Source organism: Idiotropiscis lumnitzeri, unplaced genomic scaffold (genome assembly GCF_059441095.1).
Source record: "Idiotropiscis lumnitzeri isolate Australia: NSW breed Sydney's pygmy pipehorse unplaced genomic scaffold, RoL_Ilum_1.0 HiC_scaffold_72, whole genome shotgun sequence".
NCBI lineage: Eukaryota > Metazoa > Chordata > Actinopteri > Syngnathiformes > Syngnathidae > Idiotropiscis > Idiotropiscis lumnitzeri.
Genome location: NW_028283610.1, coordinates 874773 through 900141, shown reverse-complemented (window position 1 = coordinate 900141; position 25369 = coordinate 874773). Strand labels below are relative to the sequence as shown.

The following is a 25369-nucleotide window of genomic DNA, read 5'->3' as shown; positions in this document are numbered from 1 at the left end:
CGAAGGTCTGTGTTGTCTGTCGTTGACTTCATGAAGGACCTGTAGGTGCTTTCCTTGACACAGGCTGCAGGGCTTCTTCAGATCACACTGGGCTGCTTGGTGATGCCTTGCACAGCACCAGCACCTCTTGTTGTTCTTTATCCAATCTGTGAGTTCTTCTCTGCTCAGCTTGGTTACTTTGGCGCATTGACTAAGAAAGTGCTCTTCATTCTCGCAGAAAGGGCAGTAGGGCTTGGGCCTCCCCTTCTTCCTCGGTGAGTCCTTCACCGGTGCGCTGTTCTCTGTGCTCTTGGCGCCGTGGAGAACGGCAACAGTTCGCTGTCTTTGGCGGCACTCGAACTTGGATGCTTGCTTCTCCTTTTCCCCTTTGGATGCTGTTGGCTCATCGAAGTCCAGACACCACGATTCATATTTGAGCCACTGGGCCAGATCAAGCAGAGTGGGAATGTTGCCTGCTTGTCGGAAGGTGGACCGACGGAAGTCTGCTCGCTGCTCTGGGGGTAGTTTGCTGAGCAGTCTCACCACATGAGAGGCACAGCGGAGTTCGACGTCGCCGGCGGTGCCCAATGTCCTCAGGAGACCGACCAATGCTTGGACATGAAGGGCGAATCGTTCAAAGGCTGCGGTGTCGCCGCGACGAACATCGGGTGAGTCGAGGACACTTGCAATTTTCTTGAGGGCTATTTGGTGGGGCTGACCAAACTTCTCGTTGAGGGCTAACATGGTGTCTGTGTAAGGCGTAGGTGAGTTGATGTTGGAATCTGCAATCAACTTGGCCTCTTCTAATTTCAGATGATCAACCAGGATTTGGTAATTGAAGAGCTCTGTCCCTCCCACTGGTAAGAGGTTCTCCAAAGCCATCTTCAAGCGTGCAAACTCACATGGATCACGGTGGCTGAAGTAGGGTATGGAGGGGCGTGGCCCTTTGTAGCTCTGTTCAGTGGTGGCGGGTGGATCCTGGTGCCGTGGAGCTGGAGTCTCCCAGCCTGGTCCTGGCGTCCCGTAGCTTTGCTGTGTGGGTGCTGGCAAGTACGTTGACTGTTGAGGAGTACAGGTTGCAGCATAGGATGGACATCTAGGAGGTAGATGCTGTGAGTGCGCAGGCGGGTGGAGGTTTGGAGGCTGCTGAGGTGCATAAGCTGTGGCATAAGGTGTAGCCCTAAACGGTGAGGGTTTGTACGCAGGCTGGTGCTGGAGTTGTGGCGGTGGCGCCGTAGCAGCTGGATGCTTTGGTGAGAAGCTATGACTCCACTTGTAGTGCTGTGACGCAGTGGAAGAGGAAGCTAGATGAGGGTGGCCGGGCTGCGCGCTCAACTGCTGGGATTGGCGGCGCAACAGCTGACTGCTGACCTTGACTGGCGACACTTCGCAGTAGCTAGAGGCTTGTCTCTTCATCCGATGTAACTCTGAAATCAGCTCTTCTATTTGCTCAGTCATCGTTGGAGTCGGCGGGTTGTCACAGTCTGCTGTGTCAGGCCATGGCGGGGGGTCAGGCCAGTCCTCTTCATCTTCATCTACCGAGTGGAGGGGACGGAGGTCATGACTGCTGACAGAGTGTGACATAGCTTGTTGAAGACTGAGTACTGTGTTGGTGAGCCTCCTCATTTCAGCCTGAACTTCTTGGAGTGCAGCTACATCGGAATGAAGGGCTTGCTGTGGTTGATGTAGCACGACCTTCTCTTTATGGATGTCCTGTGTGCCATCTCTCAAGGCGCGTTTGTGCAGCACCGGATAGGGGGAGTGTGGCTCTCGGACTTCCTCCCTGGGATCTCCCTCTGGACGCTGCAGGTGGGCTAGCTGGGAATCCGGACTGTGTATCCTCCGCACTGGGTGGTACAGGTCCGCCTCATGGAGGTCAGCATCCCGCCTGTGGTGATCCGTATAGGGAGTGGGGGAGAAGTGAGGGGGTGTCATCTTGGCTGCTCCCTCTTCGTGAGATGGCCACTCCTCTTCGTGCCCATGCCTGTCTCGCTGCCTGTGCCCAAAATATTGGACATGGTAGTTGTCTAAGTGGGTGGGGGGGCGTGTCTGACGCGTCGGTCGTGCTCCACAATCTTCGAACTCCATGTTGATCAAGGGTAAAGAGAGCATCCGGCTCGAAGGACCACAATGTTGGAGAGCCTAGGGGGTGGACTGTATAGGTGATTTGGTTCAATGGGGGTATGCTCTTTTCACCCCTGGGTGTCGGTCAGAACACAAGGATGAGTCCAAGATGTGGGTTGGCAGCTTTAATAGTATATCTTCGAATCAACATGCAACAGCACAGGCAACAGGCGGACAAAACATAGGCACATGGGAATGAGGTGATGGGCTCAGGCATGCAGGATGCGTGTGAGCTGGTGGCAGTGAGCTCATGAAGCAATGAGCGGGTGGCAAGCAGTGAGCACGTGTGTGCCAAGCAGTGGTCACGTGTATGTGCGTGTGTGTGTGTGTGGTTCTGTAACAAAAGAAACATCACAAAAATATATAGCTCAACTCAACAAACAGCAGCTATAAACTGTATTTGCATGCGCAATTACATAAGCTCAAATGAGACATCAACTGCATCAAACAGTTGCCAACTACGGCCGTGGACGGCGCACAATGGCGGCGGCCATAGGGAATTGCGTACTACCTAGGTTACAGCAGACGTACTACCTAGGTTGCAGCAGACCTGACGCACCTAGGTGTATAAACTATATAAACTATACAAAGGAGCGCGCTTTAGTGGAGTACAACCTCCTTGTATATAACTAGCACACCGCGGGGAACATTTAGGCATTCACACACCGAGCGAAAGGCACATATTCAATGACGCGGCGAACTTCAAAGGCAGCTCGGCGACGGCGCATGGCAAGAAACATGGCGGCGGCGCACAACGACATACAGACTAGACGGGAGTAGACATGACGATGCACAGCGGCGCGATGAATGAACGCTGTAAACAAATAAATACACCGATGTACTCACTTGCGGTCAGGAACGCACACAGACACTGAGGCATCGAACACGTCACATACTAGTGGTGGTCGGCTGACAATTGCTGCGCTACAGGCATTTGCCAGTAACCCGTATGCGGGCGCTTCTCGCGAGAGCTCGGCACCGACGCGACTTCAATCACACAACAAGCACACAATCGATGGCGACACTCAACTTCGGAACCTTTCTAACAGTTATAGTTTGAAACTTGATAAAATGACAAAACTAAACAGACAAAACTGTGACGGTTCGGGTTGGGGAGGAGGGCCTGGCAGTCTCTGATTATTTGCAGGTTCGCGATCCTTCCAGCCAGGCTCTCCTCCGGAGAAAGTGGGCGTCGGCTCCGGCGCACCTGCGGCTCGTTGTCTGCAATCAACGGGCAGCATAAGAACCAGCCACGCCAGGAGCTCGACGCCGGATTATCTCGTCATCTCATGTGGTACTGGCCCATGTCACGTCACGCTTCTCGATCGCCCGATTCCTTGTGCCCTCGTGCTTGTCTGACTTCCGTGCTCTCTGTTTCCCCGTCCAGCCGACCCGTGCCCATCCGGACCCGCTCCTCCCGAGTTCCTGCCCGGAGCTCATCCCGCCAGCGCTCTCCGCAACCCGCCGTGCCCGGGCTTCCGCCGCGCCGCGTCCTCCGCCTGCCCGACCGCACCTCCCGGTGCACCCCGCTCCGACGCCTGCTCGTCCGCACCTCCCGGTGCCCACCGCTCCGACGCCTGCTCGTCCGCACCTCCCGGTGCCCACCGCTCCGACGCCTGCTCGTCCGCACCTCCCGGTGCCCACCGCTCCGACGCCTGCCCGTCAGCACCTCCCGGTGCACGCCGTCCCGACACCTGCCTTACGGTGCTCCCCTCCGGGCTTGCCGCCCTTCCTCATTCCCCAATAAACCCTGTCTCAAACACTCCTGTCGCTCTTGGGTCCTCCTTCCCTCTCACCCGGTTCGCGCAACCGCGACAGAATAATCCGGCCAAGCCAATGGACCCAGCGACCCCGGACTCCCTGGGAGAAGCGCTCGCCCACCAGGGCAGCGTGCTCGAGCGCCATGAGAGGATGCTGCAGGAGTGCCCGGGTTCCTTCCAGGCCATTAATCGCCAACTCACGCATCTCTCGAATCAGGTGGGCTCGCTCGCTTCTCTCTCCAACCTCCCCAGTTACGCGGCCCCGGCTCCCCCGGCAGCCGCGCCGCCTTACGCGGGCGGTCGGGAGCCCCACGTCCCTACCCCCGAATCCTACTCCGGGGACTTGGGCTCGTGTAGCCAGTTCCTGCTCAGCACTTACCTGGTCTTCGATCTACAGCCCCACAGCTACTCCACCGATCGGGCCAAGATCGCATATATAATCAACCTGCTCCGCGGCCGCGCCGCCAAATGGGCGACCGCGCTGTGGGAGGCGGTGTCGCCGGCGATGTCCACCTACGCGGACTTCTGCCAGGAACTTCGCCGCGTCTTCGACCACCCGGTCCAAGGGCGCGAAGCCTCGCGCCGACTCCTCTCCCTCCGACAAGGCTCCCGCTCCGCCGCAGACTTCTCGGTCGAGTTCCGTATCCTGGCACACGAGAGCCGCTGGAACGAACCGGCTCTCCGCGAGGTGTTCCTGAACGGGCTGACCGACGCCCTCAAGGATGAGCTGGCCGTTCGCGACGAGACCTCATCCTGGCCATCAAGGTGGACCACCGGCTTCGGGATCGGCAGGCCGATCGGTCTCGACGACCACCCAGGGCCGCCGTCCGTGCAGCAACCTCCCGCGCCGAAGGCCGCCCGCCGTCTCCGGTCCAGCCCATGACCGGCTCGGACGAACCCATGCAGGTGGGAAGGACTACCCTGGATCCCCAGGAGCGCCAGCGACGCCTGTCCCATCAGCTCTGCCTGTACTGCGGCCTACCCGGTCACTTCCTTGCCATATGCCCCAGCAAACCAAAAGATCAGGCTCGTCGTTGACGGAGAGCCCAACGCCGAGCCTGCTGGTATCTGCCACTGGCTCTTCCCCCCGGATGTCAGTCCCTGCCCGTCTGCTAGGCCAACACGCTCCCCTCGCGGTCACCGCTCTGGTCGATTCGGGGGCCGACGGCAGCTTCTTGGACCTGACCCTAGCACGCCAACTCGGGGTCACCATGGAGCCCATCGCCTCCCCCCGGCGGGTGGTTGCGTTGGACGGGCACCTCATCGCCCAGGTCTCCCAACAGACCACCCCCCTGACCCTCATTGTCTCTGGCAACCACCGGGAGTCCATCAGGCTGTTCCTGATCCACTCCCTCCAGGTTCCCCTGGTCTTAGGGTTTCCGTGGCTCCAGACCCACAACCCCGCCATCGATTGGAGGAAGTGCGCCCTCACCGGATGGCGTGAATTCTGCCACTCCCACTGCCTGCGTTCCGCGGATCCGGCCCCTTCCTCTCCCCCACCCGCCCCCCCTCCGCCCGATGTCTCCACCGTCCCCCCAGAGTACCACGACCTCGCCCAGGTCTTCAGTAAGGACCTCGCCCGCACCCTCCCCCCCCCATCGGCCCTACGACTGCGCCATCAACCTCCTCCCGGGGGCCCCTCTGCCCAACACCCGCCTTTACAACATCTCCAGGCCAGAGAAGGAAGCGATGGAGACATACATCCGCGAGTCGCTGGCTGCCGGGCTCATTCGTCCCTCTTCTTCCCCCCTGGGAGCGGGGTTCTTCTTCGTGAAGAAGAAAGATGCCTCGCTCCGCCCCTGCATCGACTTCAAACCTTTGAACCAGATCACGGTCAAGAACAAATCCTCGCTCCCCCTCATCGATCCCTCATTCGAACCCCTGTGTGAGGCCCAGGTGTTCTCCAAACTGGACTTGCGGAACGCGTACCATCTGGTCCGCATCCGGGAGGGGGACGAGTGGAAGACGGCGTTCAACACACACCTGGGACACTTCGAGTATTTGGTGATGCCTTTTGGCCTTACCAACGCCCCCGCCGTCTTCCAGGCCCTAATGACGGACGTCTTCCGCGACATGCTCAACCGGTTCGTATTCATATACCTTGACGACATTCTCATCTTCTCCCGTTCTCTCTCAGATCACCGCCGACATGTCCGACTGGTCATCCAGCGCCTCCTGGAGAATCGCCTCTATGTGAAACCCGAAAAGTGCGAATTCCACGTCTCGTCCGTGCCATTCCTGGGCTACATCATCGCCCGGGGGCAACTTCGTCCCGACCCGGCCAAGATCCAGGCCGTAGTGGAGTGGCCCCAGCCCGCCACCCGGAAGGAGCTTCAGCGCTTCCTCGGATTCGCTAATTTTTACCGCCGCTTCATCCGGGACTACAGTAAGGTCGCCAGTCCGCTCACCGCACTCACCTCCACAGCCACCGCGTTCCAGTGGACCCAGGCGGCTTCCCAGGCCTTCGCCCGCCTCAAGGGGGCCTTCACCAGCGCCCCGGTACTCCGGCATCCAGACCCCTCGCTCCAGTTCATCGTGGCGGTGGACGCCTCCGACACCGGGGCGGGGGCCGTCCTCTCCCAGCGGGATCCCGGTACCCAAGTAATCCACCCATGTGCATTCTTCTCCAGGCGCCTGTCCCCAGCCGAGAGGAATTATGACGTGGGCAACCGGGAGCTACTGGCGGTGGTATGGGCCCTCCAGGAGTGGCGGCACTGGCTCGAGGGCACCCCGACCCCCTTCCTGGTCTGGACGGACCACAAGAACTTGGCCTACCTGCAGTCCGCCAAAAGACTAAACCCCCGCCAGGCGCGCTGGAACCTGTTCCTAAGCCGGTTCAATTTCACCCTCTCCTTCCGACCCGGCTCGAACAATGCTAAGGCGGACGCCCTCTCACGTCTGTTCTCGTCCCCCGCCAGCCCGGACACACCTGAGCCCATACTACCCTCCTCCTGCCTCTTGGGAGCGGCCTCCTGGGACATCGAGCGGGTCGTCCGAGAGGCCCAGGAGCAGCAACCCGACCCTCACCCGGATCCCTCCGACCGCCTGTTCGTCCCCGACGCAGCGCGGTCCCAGGTACTCCAATGGGGGCACTCATCCTCGCTCACCTGCCACCCGGGCGTGGCACGCACGCTTCGCTTCCTCCAACAGCGCTTCTGGTGGCCCCGGATGGCGAAGGACACCCGAGAATTTGTGCTGGCCTGCTCCGTCTGCACCCGCGGGAAGGCTTCCCACGCGGTCCCGGCCGGCCTCCTCCAGCCCCTGCCCATCCCGAGCCGTCCCTGGTCCCACGCCGCCCTAGACTTCGTCACTGGTCTTCCTCCCTCCAATGGGCATACCGTCATCCTCACCCTCATCGACCGTTTTTCGAAGTGCGTCCACTACGTACCCCTTCCCAAGCTGCCCACCGCGCTGGAAACAGCCCAACTCCTCACCCAACACATCTTCCGACCCCATGGCATCCCGGAGGACATCGTGTCCGACCGGGGCCCCCAGTTCGCCTCTCAGGTATGGCGGGAGTTCTGCAAGGCGGTCGGGGCCACCGCCAGCCTCTCCTCGGGCTACCACCCGCAATCCAACGGCCAGACGGAGCGGGCCAACCAGGACCTCGAAGCCGCTCTTCGGTGCGTGGTGGCCCGCAACCCGGACTCCCGGAGCGACGCCCTGCCCTGGGTCGAATACGCCCACAACTCTCTCTCCACCACGGCCACAGGTATGTCTCCCTTCATGGCATGCTTTGGATACTAACCTCCTTTGTTCAAGGACCAGGAGCATGCCGTGGCCATTCTCTCCGTCGAGGAGCACCTCCGCCGGATCCGAGGGGTCTGGGCCGAGGTGAAGGCCGCACTCACCCGGACGGCCCAGAGGACCAAGCGCCTGGCCGACCGTCGCCGATCTCCAGCCCCGGACTACCAGCCCGGCCAGATGGTGTGGCTCTCCTCACGCGACCTCCCCCTCCAGGTCGATTCACGTAAGCTGGCTCCCCGTTTCATCGGTCCCTTCCCCATCGAAAAAATTATCAACCCGTGCTCCGTCCGGCTTAAGCTCCCCGACTCCCTCAAGATCCATCCTACCTTCCATGTCTCCCTCCTCAAGCCGGTATCCTCTAGCCCACTGAGCCCTCCGACCGTCACCCCCCCACACCCCCTGATGATAGACGACCACCCGGCGTACACCGTATCCAAGGTCCTGGATGTGCGGCGCCGTGGCAGGGGGTTCCAATACCTCGTGGATTGGGAGGGTTACGGTCCGGAGGAGCGCTCCTGGATCCCGCGCAAGCTCTTCCTCAACGACGCTCCCATCAGGGAGTTCTACGCGCTGCCGGGTAGGACGCCAGGAGGCGTCCGTTAGGGGGGGGTACTGTGACGGTTCGGGTTGGGGAGGAGGGCCTGGCAGTCTCTGATTATTTGCAGGTTCGCGATCCTTCCAGCCAGGCTCTCCTCCGGAGAAAGTGGGCGTCGGCTCCGGCGCACCTGCGGCTCGTTGTCTGCAATCAACGGGCAGCATAAGAACCAGCCACGCCAGGAGCTCGACGCCCGATTATCTCGTCATCTCATGTGGTACTGGCCCATGTCACGTCACGCTTCTCGATCGCCCGATTCCTTGTGCCCTCGTGCTTGTCTGACTTCCGTGCTCTCTGTTTCCCCGTCCAGCCGACCCGTGCCCATCCGGACCCGCTCCTCCCGCAACCGCTCCCGAGTTCCTGCCCGGAGCTCATCCCGCCAGCGCTCTCCGCAATCCGCCGTGCCCGGGCTTCCGCCGCGCCGCGTCCTCCGCACCTCCGCCTGCCCGACCGCACCTCCCGGTGCACCCCGCTCCGACGCCTGCTCGTCCGCACCTCCCGGTGCCCACCATTCCTACGCCTGCTCGTCCGCACCTCCCGGTGCCCACCGCTCCGACGCCTGCTCGTCCGCACCTCCCGGTGCCCACCGCTCCGACGTCTGCCCGTCAGCACCTCCCGGTGCACGCCGTCCCGACACCTGCCTTACGGTGCTCCCCTCCGGGCTTGCCGCCCTTCCTCATTCCCCAATAAACCCTGTCTCAAACACTCCTGTCGCTCTTGGGTCCTCCTTCCCTCTCACCCGGTTCGCGCAACCGCGACAAAATCATCCAGATGAGAAAGACAAAACTTACATTTCTTTAACAGTATGATACTGTTTTTCAGACAGACGGAGTGGAGAAAAAAAATTGTGATGTTACAGTACCACTGCAACCAGACGGTCATGTACGAGGAACGGGAGGACAGCTCGGATAGGTTGACAGGCACACAGGTGATATTGTTTTGTAATATTTGTGACCAAGACCCCGAGGTTGGTAAATATGCGAAATTATTCGATCACCCGATTGATTTGGAAAGATTTTCTCCTAGTTTTTAATTTTTACTAATTTTTTATTGATTTTTAGTTTTTTACTAACTTTCTATTGAGCTTTACCTCACCTTCTATTGATTTGTAAGTTGTTACTAATTTTTCATTGTTTGATTTTTAGCTCGTGTTTAACAATAAAATAAGGGGTTCGAGTGTGACCTCAGTTGTCTGTGGTCATGAGAGGGAATAAAGGAGTGGAAGAGTTTAAACCTGGCTAGTTTTATTCGATGTCCTGCATCTTGTGTCATTGTTATTCTGTGAAATGCTGTGTGTGTGGCTGGTGAAGCTGGACAAAGAAAGTGAAAGAATGTGAAGGTTTGGAAGGTTTTAGGTTGGTGCCTGGCGGAGACAGATAGCTCGAGGGGGAAGGGGTCGACAAGAAACTGGACCCTTCAACCACAAGCAGAAGGAGCCACCACTTGAAGAAAGACCAAGAAAAGCAAGCTAAAGTCAACTGCAGCGTACACATAGCCAATAGAATCATGCCAGGATGCCTTTGTCTCTGTGTCATTTGCATATTGTGTCTATAAATTAATGCTGAACAGCGGAGACAAAGAGAGCTGTATTGAGAGGGACCCAAGCCCAAGTTGTAGATTTGTGTGTTAGGAATAAATCCACTCGTGTGTGAAAATGCCGGCTTCCTGATACCTTTCTATTGCAGAACGAGCGCGCATATTGTTGAATGAGTGAGAGTTGGGTAAGGTCGCAAATTGGAGTCAGATTACTAATTTGAGTTTAAATTCTAACATAGATTTAAAGATAAATTCCAACACTAGGATAGGAAGCATCTAAACAGGATTTAGAGGCTGATCAAGGAACAGATGAGTTTCTAGATGAAGAGGTCCCCCGAAATTTACATATTGGCCTTTAATTAAATAACTGAGCTGAAATAACCGTATTGGTAAATGGGTCACCAATTACCTTTTTTTATGTGACACTGGTGCATGAAGGATTGCTTATAATAAATCAATTCCAAATGATAGGGCAAATGAGAAAGGTGCCATAGTCAGATTTGCAAGTGAAAAACTGTATAGAGTAACAGAATTAGAACCGGTGTGGTTGATGTACCCAGAAGGACACTGAGTTGGTTGCATAAATTGAACTTAGTTTTATTTTTACAGAACAATGAGAGCCCAAGTTGTGGGGATGTGATTAATTTACAGAAAAAGATTAGTGATGACACAATTTATACTTACATGATCCAACAGACAAGGTATATCATTTTGATGATGGTTTTTACTTAATTGTATACTTGTGTCTCCTTCAGAAAGGGACAAGTAGGTGTTATGAAAACTTAACAGTTGAATGAAGCTTTTGAAAGTGAGCATGAGAAACCTTTGTAAGAGCATAGGTGTTTCCTGATTTTGTAATTTTTGATTCGACACATTGATAGTTTTGAGTGCTTTTGGCAAGGCTACAGTGAATTCGGAAATCAGGAAAAGAAAAAGGTTTGACAGGAGGCAAAGAGGAGGTGTGGTCGTAAATCATGAGTGTGTTGAAGAAACAGCTCTATGAGGAGGTCCCAAGTGGGGAGAAAGAAGTCAGAGAGAGAGTTTAGTGATTACAGAATGTGTCATTTGAACAAATGAATGAGGATAGGAATTAGATTCTGCATTTTGGGTGAATTGAAGAAATATTTTATATTTCATATTCCAGTTGATGATGTTTGTATTAAGGTAGACCAGAAATGGAATGAAATGCAGAGATAGAAATGACATAGGAAAAAATTTGGCTAGAAGGGCTATGATTTTCATTAAAGCAGCGAAGGAATTAGAAACTACAGACAACATTGATGTGTACTTGTCCACTTTGAGGTAGAACTGGTTGAAGTGAAATGAGTCACAAAATTAGAAAAATAGGAAATAAAATAGAATTAACATGTTTACTTTTATGATAATAAATATGTGATTAGGTGAAGAAAAGAAAATTAAAGGCTTTTTAAATAAAACAACCTAATTTAAATTGGCCAACTTGTAAAATGGAAAAGAAAATTCTAAATTATGCACAAAAAGCATGAACGTGTTGAGCAGAAGGAAGGGAAAGGAAGAAAAAAGGAGGAAGCAGAAAGTCTTGTTATAAACATTAACTTTTCAGGACGAGTTGTGATAGTAACGGAGGATCACGTAACTTAAAAAACAAACATAAAAAAAAATAAGTGTAGAAGCAGTTCTACATCAACGTGCGTTTTTACTTATTAGGCCGTGATGCACTGACACAATTGGACCTTAATATCAGAGTCATTAAGCAAGGGCGAATTCAAACAAACGTCAAAACTTTAAAAGGGCGCATTATCAGTGATAAGCAAATAGAAAAATCATTGCCAGAGCCTTAAAACCAATAACAGAGAAGTGTTGGAATTTATCTTTATATCAATGTTAGAATTTAACTTTAACCCAATGTAAACTCAAATAAGTAATCTGACTCCAATTTGCGACCTTACCCAACTCTCACTCATCCGACAATATGCGCGCTCGTTCTGCAATAGAAAGGTATCAGGAAGCCGGCATTTTCACGCACAAAGTGGATTTATTCCCAATACAGATTTTCTACATGGCACCTGGGTCTCGGGTCCCTCTCAATACAACTCTACACCTCTCTTGCCACCAGTGAATGTGTTCTACCTCCGAGTTGCCCAGTAATGATTCATACTATACAACATGCAAATGGCACAGAGACAAAGGCATCCTGGCATGATTCTATTGGCTATGTGTATTGCAGTTAACTTTAGCTCGCTCTCATTGGTCTTTCTTCTCCCGCCGAATCCCGTGGCTCCTCCTGCGTGCGATCCCCCGATGGCCGCTCCTTCCCGGAGTCATCTCGTCTCGCTCAGCACCTTCTGCTTCTAAAACATTCCATTCTTGCACAACCCCCGCAACCAGTTTCGCTTCACCAGTCACACTCTCAGCATTTTACAATATCACATTTTCATACATTGGATGCACCAACATATAATGAACTATGTTAAGCTCAAACTCTTATATTCCTTTAATAGTCAAATGTATGAAATCCTTTAAGTGTAACCGAAGTTTAGACCATGCTAATGACAAGACCCTCAGGAGAGGAATGCGGGAAGATTGGATCAAGGCTGCAACAAAGGAGGTGTGAACGAGACACCTCTGAAACAATAGACTTTCCTGCCAGGACAACAAAAGTCATGCTGGTGGCTCCTAGCAGTCTACCCTTTGCTCTGTGTTTAGCTCATGACTGCCAGGATTACATTATCCTTTAATCCCTCTCATGACCTCAGACATCTGAGGTCATCACTTCAACACCTTATTTTATTGTTAAACACAAGCTAAAAATCACTAGCCATAAGCTAGAAATAGAAATCCCTTTATTGTCATTGTACTCAAGTGTGCAACGAGATTAGATTACAACTCATCAAACAATTAGTAAAAGAATAAGAATCAGTAGAAACTTTAATTCCAGTATAAAATTAGTAGAAAATTTCATTCCCTCCTTATGGCCTCAGGTTCCCGAGGCCATCTTTCCATACTCACATCCTGGACTCCCGGAGGGCCACGGCTACCTCCGCCTCCTGGGGGTCCTTTTGAGGGATCATCATGTACTGACCACCCGGAGGGAGTGGCCCCAACGTGCGTTCTATTGTCTTAACAGTTAATGATCTGATACATGGAATACAGCAACATCCGCATAACACCATAATAGCGGCAAACACAGCGATAGAAATCAGTACTGATGCAATCAGGCTTTTATATTTACCAAAGATGTTTAACCAGTCAGAATACCAACTGGTGTCCACACCTGAGTGCTCCTTCATTTTGTTACTTAGCGTGCGCAGACCCTCCAATGCCTTGGTAAGGCGACCGTCAGGAGATGTATTGTTGGGAATCAGAGTACAACACTGATCCACAAAAATACCACACACTCCTCCTCTTTCGGCTAACACCATATCTAAGCTTATTCTGTTCTGGAATGCCATAAGAGACGTGGCAGCCAATTGCTCATGCACTGCCTGGAGTGCTGAGGTGGTAAAATTCGCCAATCGTTGGAAATTATAGTGGACATAATTAATCCGGTCCACATTTTTGTTTACTGTAACGAACAGGAAAAGGCTCTCCCATCCTGCCGCAATTTGATCCACCAATTTATACTCGTCAGGGACCCCTCTTGGGACTCCAATTGCATCTATATATGTGGGATCTCCTGCATTCAACCATTCTTGCATGTCCCTTCTCTTCCTGTTAAGGAAGGGGATTCTTCCCCATTGTCCAACACCTTCCCACTCCATTTTGGCCAGATCTAAGGCTGTCACACTAACTGGCATGATCAGCGTTACCAGGGCGCACTTACCTGAGGCATTGGTGGGAAGCCTATCATACAGCACTTTCTCTCCACACCACAGCCAAACATCATCACGAACGAGAGGGATTCCAACTGGCAAAGACACATTTTCATTATACCATGACTCCTGGAGATTTCCAATCCCAGGACCAGTCCCATTTAACTTTTAGGCAGGTGAACTTTTGTTTTGCAACTTGGGTGTCAAAAATAGGCTCTTTCTTTTTTATTCCCACATCATTCCATGGGTGTGTCCAATTAAAAATTGTCACCCAAGTGTTCACCTGTGTCGGTTGTTTACATTTCAGATTTAGCAGTAGTTGTTGTGTCTGTGTCAGCGTCTTACCATCATCTCGCTTTGCTCCATACCATACCATTCCATTACATGCTCCTTTCGCTTCATCACTTCTGCCATCCCCCATCCTATGTTCAAACGCCAACATCGTCCACACAAAGCACACGCCAGCAAGCAAAATAGTCAATAAGTTAAACAGTTGCATCGTCATCGTCTTTGTTCAGACTCGAAAGTGTCTGACTTTGATCCAATTCATGCCATCTACACATTCCCTCTCTTGACCTGCCCGTCCGGGCGGTCAACCTCTAAGCTCAACCTTGGCGGGCACAAATACTGGGGCCGGGCGCAACTGTGAGTTATGGTACCACGTTTGTTCTGTAGTTCCCAATTGGATGGCGTGTGAGGTTCTAGCCAGAACTCTAAACTGTCCTTACCAGCGAGATTGAGTCCACCTCCGGGAAAGCACCCGGAGGTTGATGTACGGAGTGATGTCCGACTCCAGTGATGCTGAGTTCACTGAGTTCAAATATCTAACTGTGTTCCGAGATTACAAATTAAGCCTCGAGCTAACGCTCCAATTTTGACTGTTAATTGACAAATTTTAAAGCAACCCAAATGAAATAGTAACCATTTATGCTTAAAATAAAAAATCCCAAAACTATAATAACGCAGATACCGAATTAAACCTCTATTATTTTTTCTTTTTTTTTTACGGGAAGAAAAGGTGCTCTACAAGACATAGACAGCTCCAAGACCGCTGCAGTCTTCACCTCCTATTGTCTCATGATTGGCTCAATCCACCTACAGGCTGTGCCCACACTGATTCTGTCAACTGGGGGAGGGGGTAGAGACAGTAAAAACAATCGCGGAGCTGTGGAGCCGAGCCCCAAATCAGTCGGGCCCTGGGTCCACAACACCTCTAGCAGAGACACACACGGAACTACCATTTCCGAGCGACCCTTCCCTGGAAATTTTGAAATTTAGTAATGTTCCCAAAACCAAAGAATTTGTAGTCTGTGCTGAAATATGATCTCCCGATTGTGACGCGGAGTATTCAACAACTATGGGGTCTAGATCTCTAGTATGATGACGCGCATCAATATTCAATGTGATTTGTGGCTCGGCGAAAGTAAACAATTCATACCATTTCCGCTGCTCAGGGACAAGGCACGCGTGCGAGGCAACGCCGGTAGACATAACAAATATACAATTCTAACGCAAGATGCACTCATGACTAAATTTGGATGAGTGCATTTTTGATAAACCAAATCATGTTTGTGATCACATGTACAATGTGATGTGTCAATTGGTGAATTGAATGGGTGGCGGTTGCTAAACCACTCAGACCAGAGTAGGAACAGGGCATACCCACCGCGGGAGGATGGGAACCAGGTTTCAGAGCTGCCCTCAAATGTTTCAGTTCAGTTTAGCCACTGGGAAGGAAGAGAGCACGACATATGCTCCCTCCGTGGGATGTGCACAGTCAAGTTCAGTCCCATCCGGGAATGCCACTCGAATTCCAGTGTTCGTTCAGTGAATGGCAGTGACTCAGGCAATCTTGAGAGTCCACATGGCTCAGTGGGGGTTGCGGAAGGAGCTCATAGCTCGCCCCAATATCCAGCACCATCGAAAACTTGTCCATCCACCGTCCCCGGAATGCTAGGACCTGCTAGTCCTCGAACGCTGAAGCTCCGCGGCCCCCTGTCATGGAATGGGGTACGAGCGGGTTTGTGTCAAGTGCGTTGGGAGTGGGTAACGGTGGCGCCCCCTGCGCTGGTGGAGCTCTTTGTGACAGATATGGCACCGGAGGATGGCACATTCCAGAAAGTGGCTCGGCATGGACAGCTCATCACCCAGTGACCCCACACCCCGCAGCCAGAGCACACCCCACTCACAATCCCTGTCCATAACCACCCGTACCTCTGTTACCGCGGTCCCGACCTCGTTGACGGCCTGCTTTGGACGCCAGTCTGCTGTGGCGCTGCGTCACCCGAACCTAGCCCAGAAGCAGCAGAACTGGAAGGAGCAGGTCCAATGGGAGCCGCGTGCGTCGGTGGCTGCCTTAGCTGCTTCCTCTTTTTTTAATGTTTTTATCTCTCTTGGCCTCCTAAACCTGCAAGTACAACAATTTTTAGTCACGCTCCTTAATCCAATCCCATATTTTCCTTTTCTGATGTCGTGCAAAATCATGTACAAAATGTGTTCTACTTAGGCCGATTAGCATTTTTTCATTGATGGACTATTTCGCCTGATGTCTGCCACTGGAAGGTGCACGCCCTTGTGGACGGCCAACTGGAACAGCTGTGTAATGTCGACATTATTGGATGGGTCACTGCCGGAAGTCTCACTCCATTCACGTCTCGCCCTGGCCACATAGACCAGGCCTGTCTCCCCCTTCCCCACCTGAACGACACAGCAACATCGACCCCAACGGGCCAGAAATATCTGATGCACGGCACGGCCAATCTCACCTGAGGTGTCCCCATTTAGCTGGTGACCATCATGCTGGTCAGCAGGTCTGGCCTCGGCCTCAAGTGAGGACAGTTCCTCTTAAATAAATTTTGTCCCGCTTGTAACTCTGTATAAACCTCTTAGTCTGGTGTCTCCTTTGTAGGAGATTTCAACCAACGTGACCTCTTTACAACGTGTCGAATAAACCAATGTTGACCTTTCTGCTATCTTTACAGCTGTTACTAACGCCTCCTTCCCCCTTGGGTAATTACAAATGTCTTATCTTCAAACTTCTTACAAGCACCCAGTATCCTGGCTTCACTAATTTAGTGCCCCTGCTGGGAGACAGAAAGATCCTTGTCACTCTAAATTTGCGCCTGTCTTTTGTTTTCCTAACATTTTTCACATATGGTCAACTAAAGTTGCTTCAACATCTATTTCCCATTTGCTCTTAAATTTGAGGTATTCTATAAGTTCTTCCAAACAGTGTTTTACAATGTCTTAGTCCTAAATACAATGAACTACGATACAATGGAAAATATCAGAATAACATTCAGGGTCATTTGTGTCTGAAATATCTCCTCTACAACAACCTACCCTTGTGTTAAGTGAGTAATTTTCCATAAAGACAGTGCCACTAATTCGACATTAATTTCAAGTATCACTGCTGTGGTGCTGTATTATATGGAAAGGTCTAAACAATCCAAGAAAATTTTGCCCTATCCTGGACTGGGTGTGTGTTATCTAGTCGCTCATCCAATGTGAATAATAATAACTCCTGTGGAGCACATGAGCAGGCTAAAGCAACAACTATATCTTAATCTGTACCGTGGACCCTAAATTAGGATATCTTATTTCTCCCTCCTTGTTGAGGAGAACCTCCGGGATGGGCGTGGTGAGGCGCTATTTGAAGCATTCTCTGGCCTTCTGGTCACATGTCACCTCAAACCTGTGGAGATAACTGGAGGTGTGGCAATTGCCAGTGAGAAGAGACAAATTATCTTCCTTCCAAAACTTTCAGTTTTGCATAAATTTTGTGTAATAACGTCAATCAATCATTCACTTGATGCTTGAATTTAATTACTCCAATCTTTCTCCAAAAACAATTTGAAAATCAATACTTGGGAGTGCAATAGGGATTCAGGTTGATCAGGCCTGTCCGCCCATTGCACCCTACGTGCTGTAAGGGCTTGCCGGTGACCTCAATCAATTTTCCTTCCTGAGGCTCCCGTCCCTTAAACATTCACTCAAACCACATAGACATACAAACACTTTTTCTTTCACACTTTCATTCAACAAAAGATACTTTCCAATTCCACACAGAGACCCCTCCCTTGGCGCGTCCGCCTTGATTCCACTGAGATTTGTGCTGGCAGTTCCTTAATTGTGCCTCAATTTAGCCAGCGTATGCCAAAATTTACAACTGTGGGTCTCTTGCTTTTCGCATTCACTCTCCGTGATGTCGTTTCTCCTCTCCTGGACGTAGCTGACGAAACTGCACCTGTGACATCAAACAGCTCATAGATGCGGATGTTAGCAGTCTGGTATTTATGGAATGCTGTCATGTCCTTTAAAATTGTCATGTCAGCGTTCGCGTCGTACAGTCAAAAAAACATCTGTCTTCCACCGTTGTCACATTTAATACACATCAGTTAATAAATCATCTACACAAATATTTAGTTCCACTTTATATTTGGTAAACCAATCTCCAATGGCTAGATATTCCCCGTTCCAAAGATTTTCTTTCAACATGTTCATAGAATACTTCAATTAAAACTTATCCCAAAACCATAATCCCTTTGCTTAAAAATTAAAATTTTAATAAGACTGTCGCTGCTCTGCCGTTCCTCAGGTGTCCCCTGCATGTTTCAGTGTTCAACTTGCGTTCATACTCCCTGCCAATTTATATTTATTGTTCGGTTGAATATATACTTTACCCCATGCTCTACTCCACTAGTATCGCAAAAGCACTGCTCCACAGTGCGACCCATGCTCGACCACATGAGAACACCTCAAGGAGAGGCAGATGCCTGAAGATTAGATCAACGTCTGCAACATCGAGGGGGGTGCCGAGACACACCTCTGAAACAAAAGGACTGTGACCTTCTTTCGAGAGCACCAAAAGGCATATCTTCCTTTTCAATCAGTTAACGACTGCCATTGATGCCTGTTTTTCCTCTTGTGTCTGAAATGTTTACATGTTCCTGCTGGTGCTCCCCCCCCCCGGGGCCAGCACGGGCGTCTCCACACTCCCCTGCTGTTCTCCGCGCCCCCTCTCTCTCATTATTCACAGCCTGTTCGATCAATTGTATGGTCGCTGGTGCCATCCGTGAATGTTATCTTTTGCATCTCAAACCATTCTGCCCCCCCCAAGGTGACTACGGGGCCATTAATGGCGCCGTCGGATACGGCGGCGGCTCAAACACATACTGTCGCGAGTCTGGCAACTGTGGATGAATGCCTCTCAGACATTCCGTCTTTTCTTCCACTTTTTCAATCACTTCATCCTCTTTCTCTGACTTCCTCCCCCTACTTGGGAACGAGCATCTAACTTCAAAGGGCTGTGAACTCTTTGTTACAGCACACTCATGATTTTACGATCATTGCCTTCTGTAAAATCTTTCTCACTCTTATTTTTTAACACCAATCTCTTCTTTTTCCTCGTGTCATTTCCATCTGTACATTTCATTCCAGTTACTAATTACAGTTACCTTAATATAAAGACCATCAACTCGAGTATGAAACATAAAATATTTATTTCTTCAATTCCTCCTTACAGCAGACCCTAATTCTTATCCTTTTCATTTGTTCAAGTCACCCCTTCTTCAATACTGCCTGTTTCATCATCCTCCTTTCAATGGAACATTAATTGTTCCTTTCTCTTTTCTTATTGAACTTCCAATCTCTACACTGACACAATTTCTTCTCTTTTCTCTAGCTTTCTTTCTTTCTCTTTTCTTATTTCATCCCGACTTCATGTTTTTCTTCTCTTTTTTATGTTTCATTTTTATGAATTTATTCTTAACCTCCGTGCCACACCCGGGACCCGAGACCACTATCACACTTCTTCTCCTTCGCCATCTTGAAATCAAAATCCACTCGTGCGTGTCCCAAACACACTTCTTACGCAGAACAATTTTAGCCTTCACATTCACACCGCTTCCACTCTGATATTTTAAATCGTATCTTAACCACGAATAGTTCCAAACTATTCTAGTAGGTAAATCCCAGATTTTACTCTACATCGTCCACACTGTTCCACTTATTTATTTATATATTTATTTATTTATTTAACCATATCGTATCTTAACCACGAATAGTTCCAAACTATTCTAGTAGGTAAATCCCAGATTTTACTCTACTATCGTCCACACTGTTACACTTATTTATTTATATATTTTAACGCCGTTCCGCTCCTCCTTCCTCTTATAATGTATTTATTTATATATTTATTTATTTATTTAACCATATATATTTTAACACCATTCCGCTCCGCCTTCCTCTTATAATTTAGCGTTGCCAATATGCAGAATTTGAAAAGGATCTGCTTACCTTATGTCACTGTGGGCCCAAGAGGAAGGCCGGTCGGATGTGCGGCTCCTTTATTCTTTATCAGGTCGTCACCTGGTGTGGACGTGGGCCCCAGGCCCGAGTCCCAGACTCTTGTGTTTTTTTCTGAAGCCCCAGGCTTCCTTTGAGTCCCAGACTCTTGTGGTTTTTTCTGAAGCCCCAGGCTTCTCTTCTTTCCTCTGAGTCCCAGACTCCCTTGAAACTTCTTTTACCTCTCATGCGTCACATCAGGGTCACCATAAATTGTTGGAATTTATCTTTATATCAATGTTAGAATTTAACTTTAACCCAATGTAAACTCAAATAAGTAATCTGACTCCAATTTGCGACCTTACCCAACTCTCACTCATCCAACAATATGCGCGCTCGTTCTGCAATAGAAAGGTATCAGGAAGCAGGCATTTTCACGCACAAAGTGGATTTATTCCCAATACAGATTTTCTACATGGCACCTGGGTCTCGGGTCCCTCTCAATACAACTCTACACCTCTCTTGCCACCAGTGAATGTGTTCTACCTCCGAGTTGCCCAGTAATGATTCATACTATACAACATGCAAATGGCACAGAGACAAAGGCATCCTGGCATGATTCTATTGGCTATGTGTATTGCAGTTAACTTTAGCTCGCTCTCATTGGTCTTTCTCCTCCCGCCGAATCCCGTGGCTCCTCCTGCGTGCGATCCCCCGATGGCCGCTCCTTCCCGGAGTCATCTCGTCTCGCTCAGCACCTTCTGCTTCTAAAACATTCCATTCTTGCACAACCCCCGCAACCAGTTTCGCTTCACCAGTCACACTCTCAGCATTTTACAATATCACATTTTCATACATTGGATGCACCAACATCTAATGAACTATGTTAAGCTCAAACTCTTATATTCCTTTAAAAGTCAAATGTATGAAATCCTTTAAGTGTAACCGAAGTTTAGACCATGCTAATGACAAGACCCTCAGGAGAGGAATGCGGGAAGATTGGATCAAGGCTGCAACAAAGGAGGTGTGAACGAGACACCTCTGAAACAATAGACTTTCCTGCCAGGACAACAAAAGTCATGCTGGTGGCTCCTAGCAGTCTACCCTTTGCTCTGTGTTTAGCTCATGACTGCCAGGATTACATTATCCTTTAGAAGTAAATGATGTTTTTATAGAAGTGTGTACATTTTTTTGTTGCATGAATTGCAAATTACTCAGAAATCACACGACCATTGCTGGACATCATTTATGACCAGGCAATGACATTTGCGGAAGAGAAAAATTGTTTGAACACTTGAGGCTGACAAAGTTTTTGAACTTGTCAAGCATGAACTCATTGATTACGATGTGTTAGCACTACCAACTTGATATTTAACTGCTAAATTGAGTCATGGAAATTCCCATGTCTCAACAGGGGGGATTGATATCCACAGTACAGCTAGGACAACAAACCTTTTTAAAATTTTTGTGGGTCATGTCTAGTGTGTGGTAAACATAATGTTCAAGGGAACATGAGACCAAAAAGGAGCATCTTAACGCACAACCAAATTACTATGAGCATTGAGCTAACAGTGACTGCAAAAAATGGCTTCATGGACTTGTGTTGCTGCAGAAACACAGGAAAGTGAATCCATTTGCATATTAGTCACAATAATTGGATCCTGTGGTGAGAGCCACGTCAGAGTGTGTTCAAGCGTGTGTGTAATCGAATTATCCTGACAGTTGGAATTTCAAGGGTGATTTAAAGTGAAAATGTTGCATTTTGTGAATGATGTAACAAGTGGGACAGTTGCTGCAAAATTGACTCAAAGCGTCATTGTGCATACAGTCTGCAGGACTTGTGGAACGCACTAATGGAACTGTTAAGGCCAGACAATATTAAGACAATGAGAAACAAAAAAGACAATGGCCAGACTGTGTTTCAATCACAGCAATGAGGATAGTGCCAGCCGAAGGAATGACACTATCCCCTTCCGAAATCCTATATGGCTGCACACATAGACTCTCAGGTTCATCAGAACCACCAGCGACTGGCACATCGGTCCCAGTCCACATGGAAAACATGTTTGACCGAAAAAGATGCAAAGACACAATTACTGGTCAGTGTGTTCTGATCCACAGAGAAATTACGTCCGTGTTGGAGACCAACTCTTCTTCAAGGTGTTGAAACAACTTCGTTGGGACAAGTGAATGCTGAGATGGCCCTCGCCAGATGATGGGAGTCACGCGGACGGCAGCAAAGGTCGCGGGGCGTGGCGACTGGATCCACCAGTCGCAGTGCAATAATAATAATAATAATAATAATAATAATAATATTCCCTTTATTAGTCCCACAATGGGGAAATTCGAGATTCGAACCCAGGCCTCCTGGGGAGACTGGGTCCTGAACGCGGCGCCTTAGACCACTCGGCCATCCTGGCAGCCAAAAAAATAATAATTTGCCCTTTATTAGTCCCACAATGGGGAAATTCGAGATTCGAACCCAGGCCTCCTGGGGAGACTGGGTCCTGAACGCGGCGCCTTAGACCACTCGGCCATCCTGGCAGCCAATAATTTGCCCTTTATTAGTCCCACAATGGGGAAATTCGAGATTCGAACCCAGGACTCCTGGGGAGACTGGGTCCTGAACGCGGCGCCTTAGACCACTCGGCCATCCTGGCAGCCATAAAAACAGGGGAGAGCGCGAACGCAGTCCCCCACTGTCAGAAATTGCGCAGTCGAGATTCCCACATTTGGGGAATTCGCAGGGGTCAGTACAGCCGGAGTGCAATGGCTGAGCCTCACCCTGGGTGAACCACCTTCGTGATCATGGTATCTCCCCTGCCAGGTAAGCTGAAAGGCCTAGCGACGGAAGTCCCTTGAAAAGGATCTCCACCAGAGTCACAATCTCAAACCACACATACATTGAACCACACAACCAGCCACAGATAAGCCTCGGAGAACATTGCTGCACATACATTCCAAATGAAAATGAAACAATTATTGATGTTATGACCACTATGAAAAATTTGAAAGACACAATTTATCGGGATAATCATAGTTTTCATTTTGTTATGTGTAGTTCGTTCATGTTGCATTGTTTCTATGACAAAGACGATGGTTAATCGTATGTTCGTTGCCCAAATGTACCATTACAACCTGATTGATGTTGAGAATGATGAACTCGAACTGGACAATGACAAACTCGAACTGGACACTGAAACCTAAAAAACACATGGACCCTTTTTGTCCCTGACCCAATACGTGCACACACATACACCACACACGAAGATCCGGGAGGTAAGCACGGCTGTCCTCTCCTACAACGAGGCAAGGGCCTCCACCAAGTCACCCCAGGGACAAGCTCTGCGTGGAGACAGTTTTGTTATTTTTCACTAGGCATATTGAAATGTTTATTTATGTTTTATTCCCTGATGGTCATCAAATTATGAGGATCTCATTCCACGCCGAAAGGGAGGAGGGGAATTTTGTCCCTATTGAGGGTTTTCGCCCCTCCACTGATAATCACATTGTTGTATGATTTCATTATGATGATTCATCTTAAAGCTGCAAGGTCGTGATTTATCTGATGATTAGAAATCCACAACAGGTGGGAAATGTAAGTTAAGCTGAAGATCACAATAACTACAAGTAACTTTATGTAAACAATTTGTGTATTTCTAACCATGTTTTTATACACTATTTGCATCAATGATAATTGCTTTAACACACTTACGTTGTTATTTTAACACACAGACACAGTATCCTGAAGATGTGTTTAGTTAAAGTAACCTTTACACCGTGAGTTGTGATTTTCTGCTTGCTGGAGTCCCTGGTGATTGATGTTTTAGTTAAACAGACCTTTACACCGTGAGTTGTGATTTTCTGCCTGCTGGAGTTCCTGGTGATTAGTTATTGATATTTTACTGTCTCCTGGTGATTAGTTATTGATGTTTTACTGTCTCCTGGTGATTAGTTAGTGATGCTTTTCCTGTCTCCCTGGAGACAGACCCCCATTGTCTGCTGAGGTATGAGTTTTCTTCTAATAAAAAGGCAGAACGGAGGGTGAGCGACAGAGGGTGTACGGGATTGAACTGGCAAGACGCCTGTGTCGCCTCCTGGCTCCCTCTCCCATTCTGAATGGCGCAAAACGAAAACTTTGCCTGGTTTATTTCGGCTTTCAGTCATATTTAATAAGTTATTTCAGTCTAAAAAAGGCGTCAGGGCATTTTAAACCTGACACCAATCCATGGCTTCCTTTAAATATGCTTCTGCTATCATGAAGACATCACCATAATACTCCTTCAAGATTTGTTTTGCTTTGGTATAGCCTGTCAGAGGTTCCATATGGATGCAGCTCTTCACCAACTCATGTGGTTGTTCACTAGTATACTGCAGCTAAAATTGAAGATGATCACGGTTATCACTTGTACGGCCTTCAATCCCATGTTCAATGGCACCTATAAAGGATTTATAATGCAGAGGGTCGCCTTTAAACGTAGGAATGGAAAGTTCGGGAAGTAGCGATGCTTTTTGACTCTTTGCTAAGTATTCTGTGACACTGGCTTGCTGTGAGATTACTTGGCAAAGGCCATCAAGCACATGTCCCTGTTGTTCTCTACTTTCTGTCTGATGTGGAAATCTAGCCATTGGAATAGTCGAAGTGGGAGCATTTCAGGTTAACACTGCTTGTTGCTCTGATGGTAATTGAATTTTTTTCCTTGTTTAAATTGTAACACACTCATCAGGAATGTGGATGCCACCCTCCTGGGTATTTTCATATCTTCTCAAGACATCCAATTTAGCATCAGACTCAGAGTGCCATTTGCATTGCATGCATTTCCTTCTTTGCCTTAATTGCAGCTTCTTCTCGCTCAAGTGCCAACCTTTGTTGTAAATCAGCAGCCTTTGCCTTTAAACATGCTTGTTCCATTTGAGCCTTTAATTTAATTGAAGACGTTGACAGAAGTGAGCTTCTTTCTGTTAGATTCTTTACTTCTACTTCTATGGGTGTAGTTAGTTGATGCAGATCTACTATCAGCAGGTGATATTTGTTTATTGCATCCTTCCTCTGCACGTTTCAAAACGTCCTTCTTCCATTGCTCACATTTCCATTAATTAAATTCTTTGGATCAAACTAGTGATTTTGGTCATCGGGCAAAATCCTCTTCAGTCTTTAAATTTTGCAGACCGGAATTGAGGTCCACAAATTCTTGCTCCATGCCGCTAAAGCAAACACGAAGCTCAGTTTTTTACAGCGTCAACATTTGCATCATCCTCCATCAATTGTTCAATTTGATGTTGCATGCAGGTCAATTGAGCAAATCTGCACCTGCGTGCCTGCATCCGTTTAGCCTTGTGATCTTCTACAGGTTTCTCCGTCATTTTTATTGTCCGCTTTCCACTGTCTTGTTCCTCCATTTCCATCCACAATCAAGCAAACAAAAACGTCAAAGTGACTGTAGCGTCTCACTTTGTAGGTCAGCCGAATGACGATCGAAGTTTTAAGCAGTTTACTCACGCACCTGTTACGTGCGTGTAACAACTTGAAATATTAAAGTATGAATAAAACA

At 49.2% G+C, this 25369-nt stretch overlaps 1 non-coding gene across 1 annotated transcript; it reads right to left on the bottom strand.

Moving 5' to 3' along the window:
* Positions 1-22488: 22488 nt before the first annotated feature.
* LOC148315632 (U1 spliceosomal RNA) lies at positions 22489-22652 on the bottom strand. The gene has a single exon (XR_015840741.1). It is a non-coding gene; the product is annotated as a U1 spliceosomal RNA (small nuclear RNA).
* Between the last annotated feature and the right edge of the window lie 2717 nt (positions 22653-25369).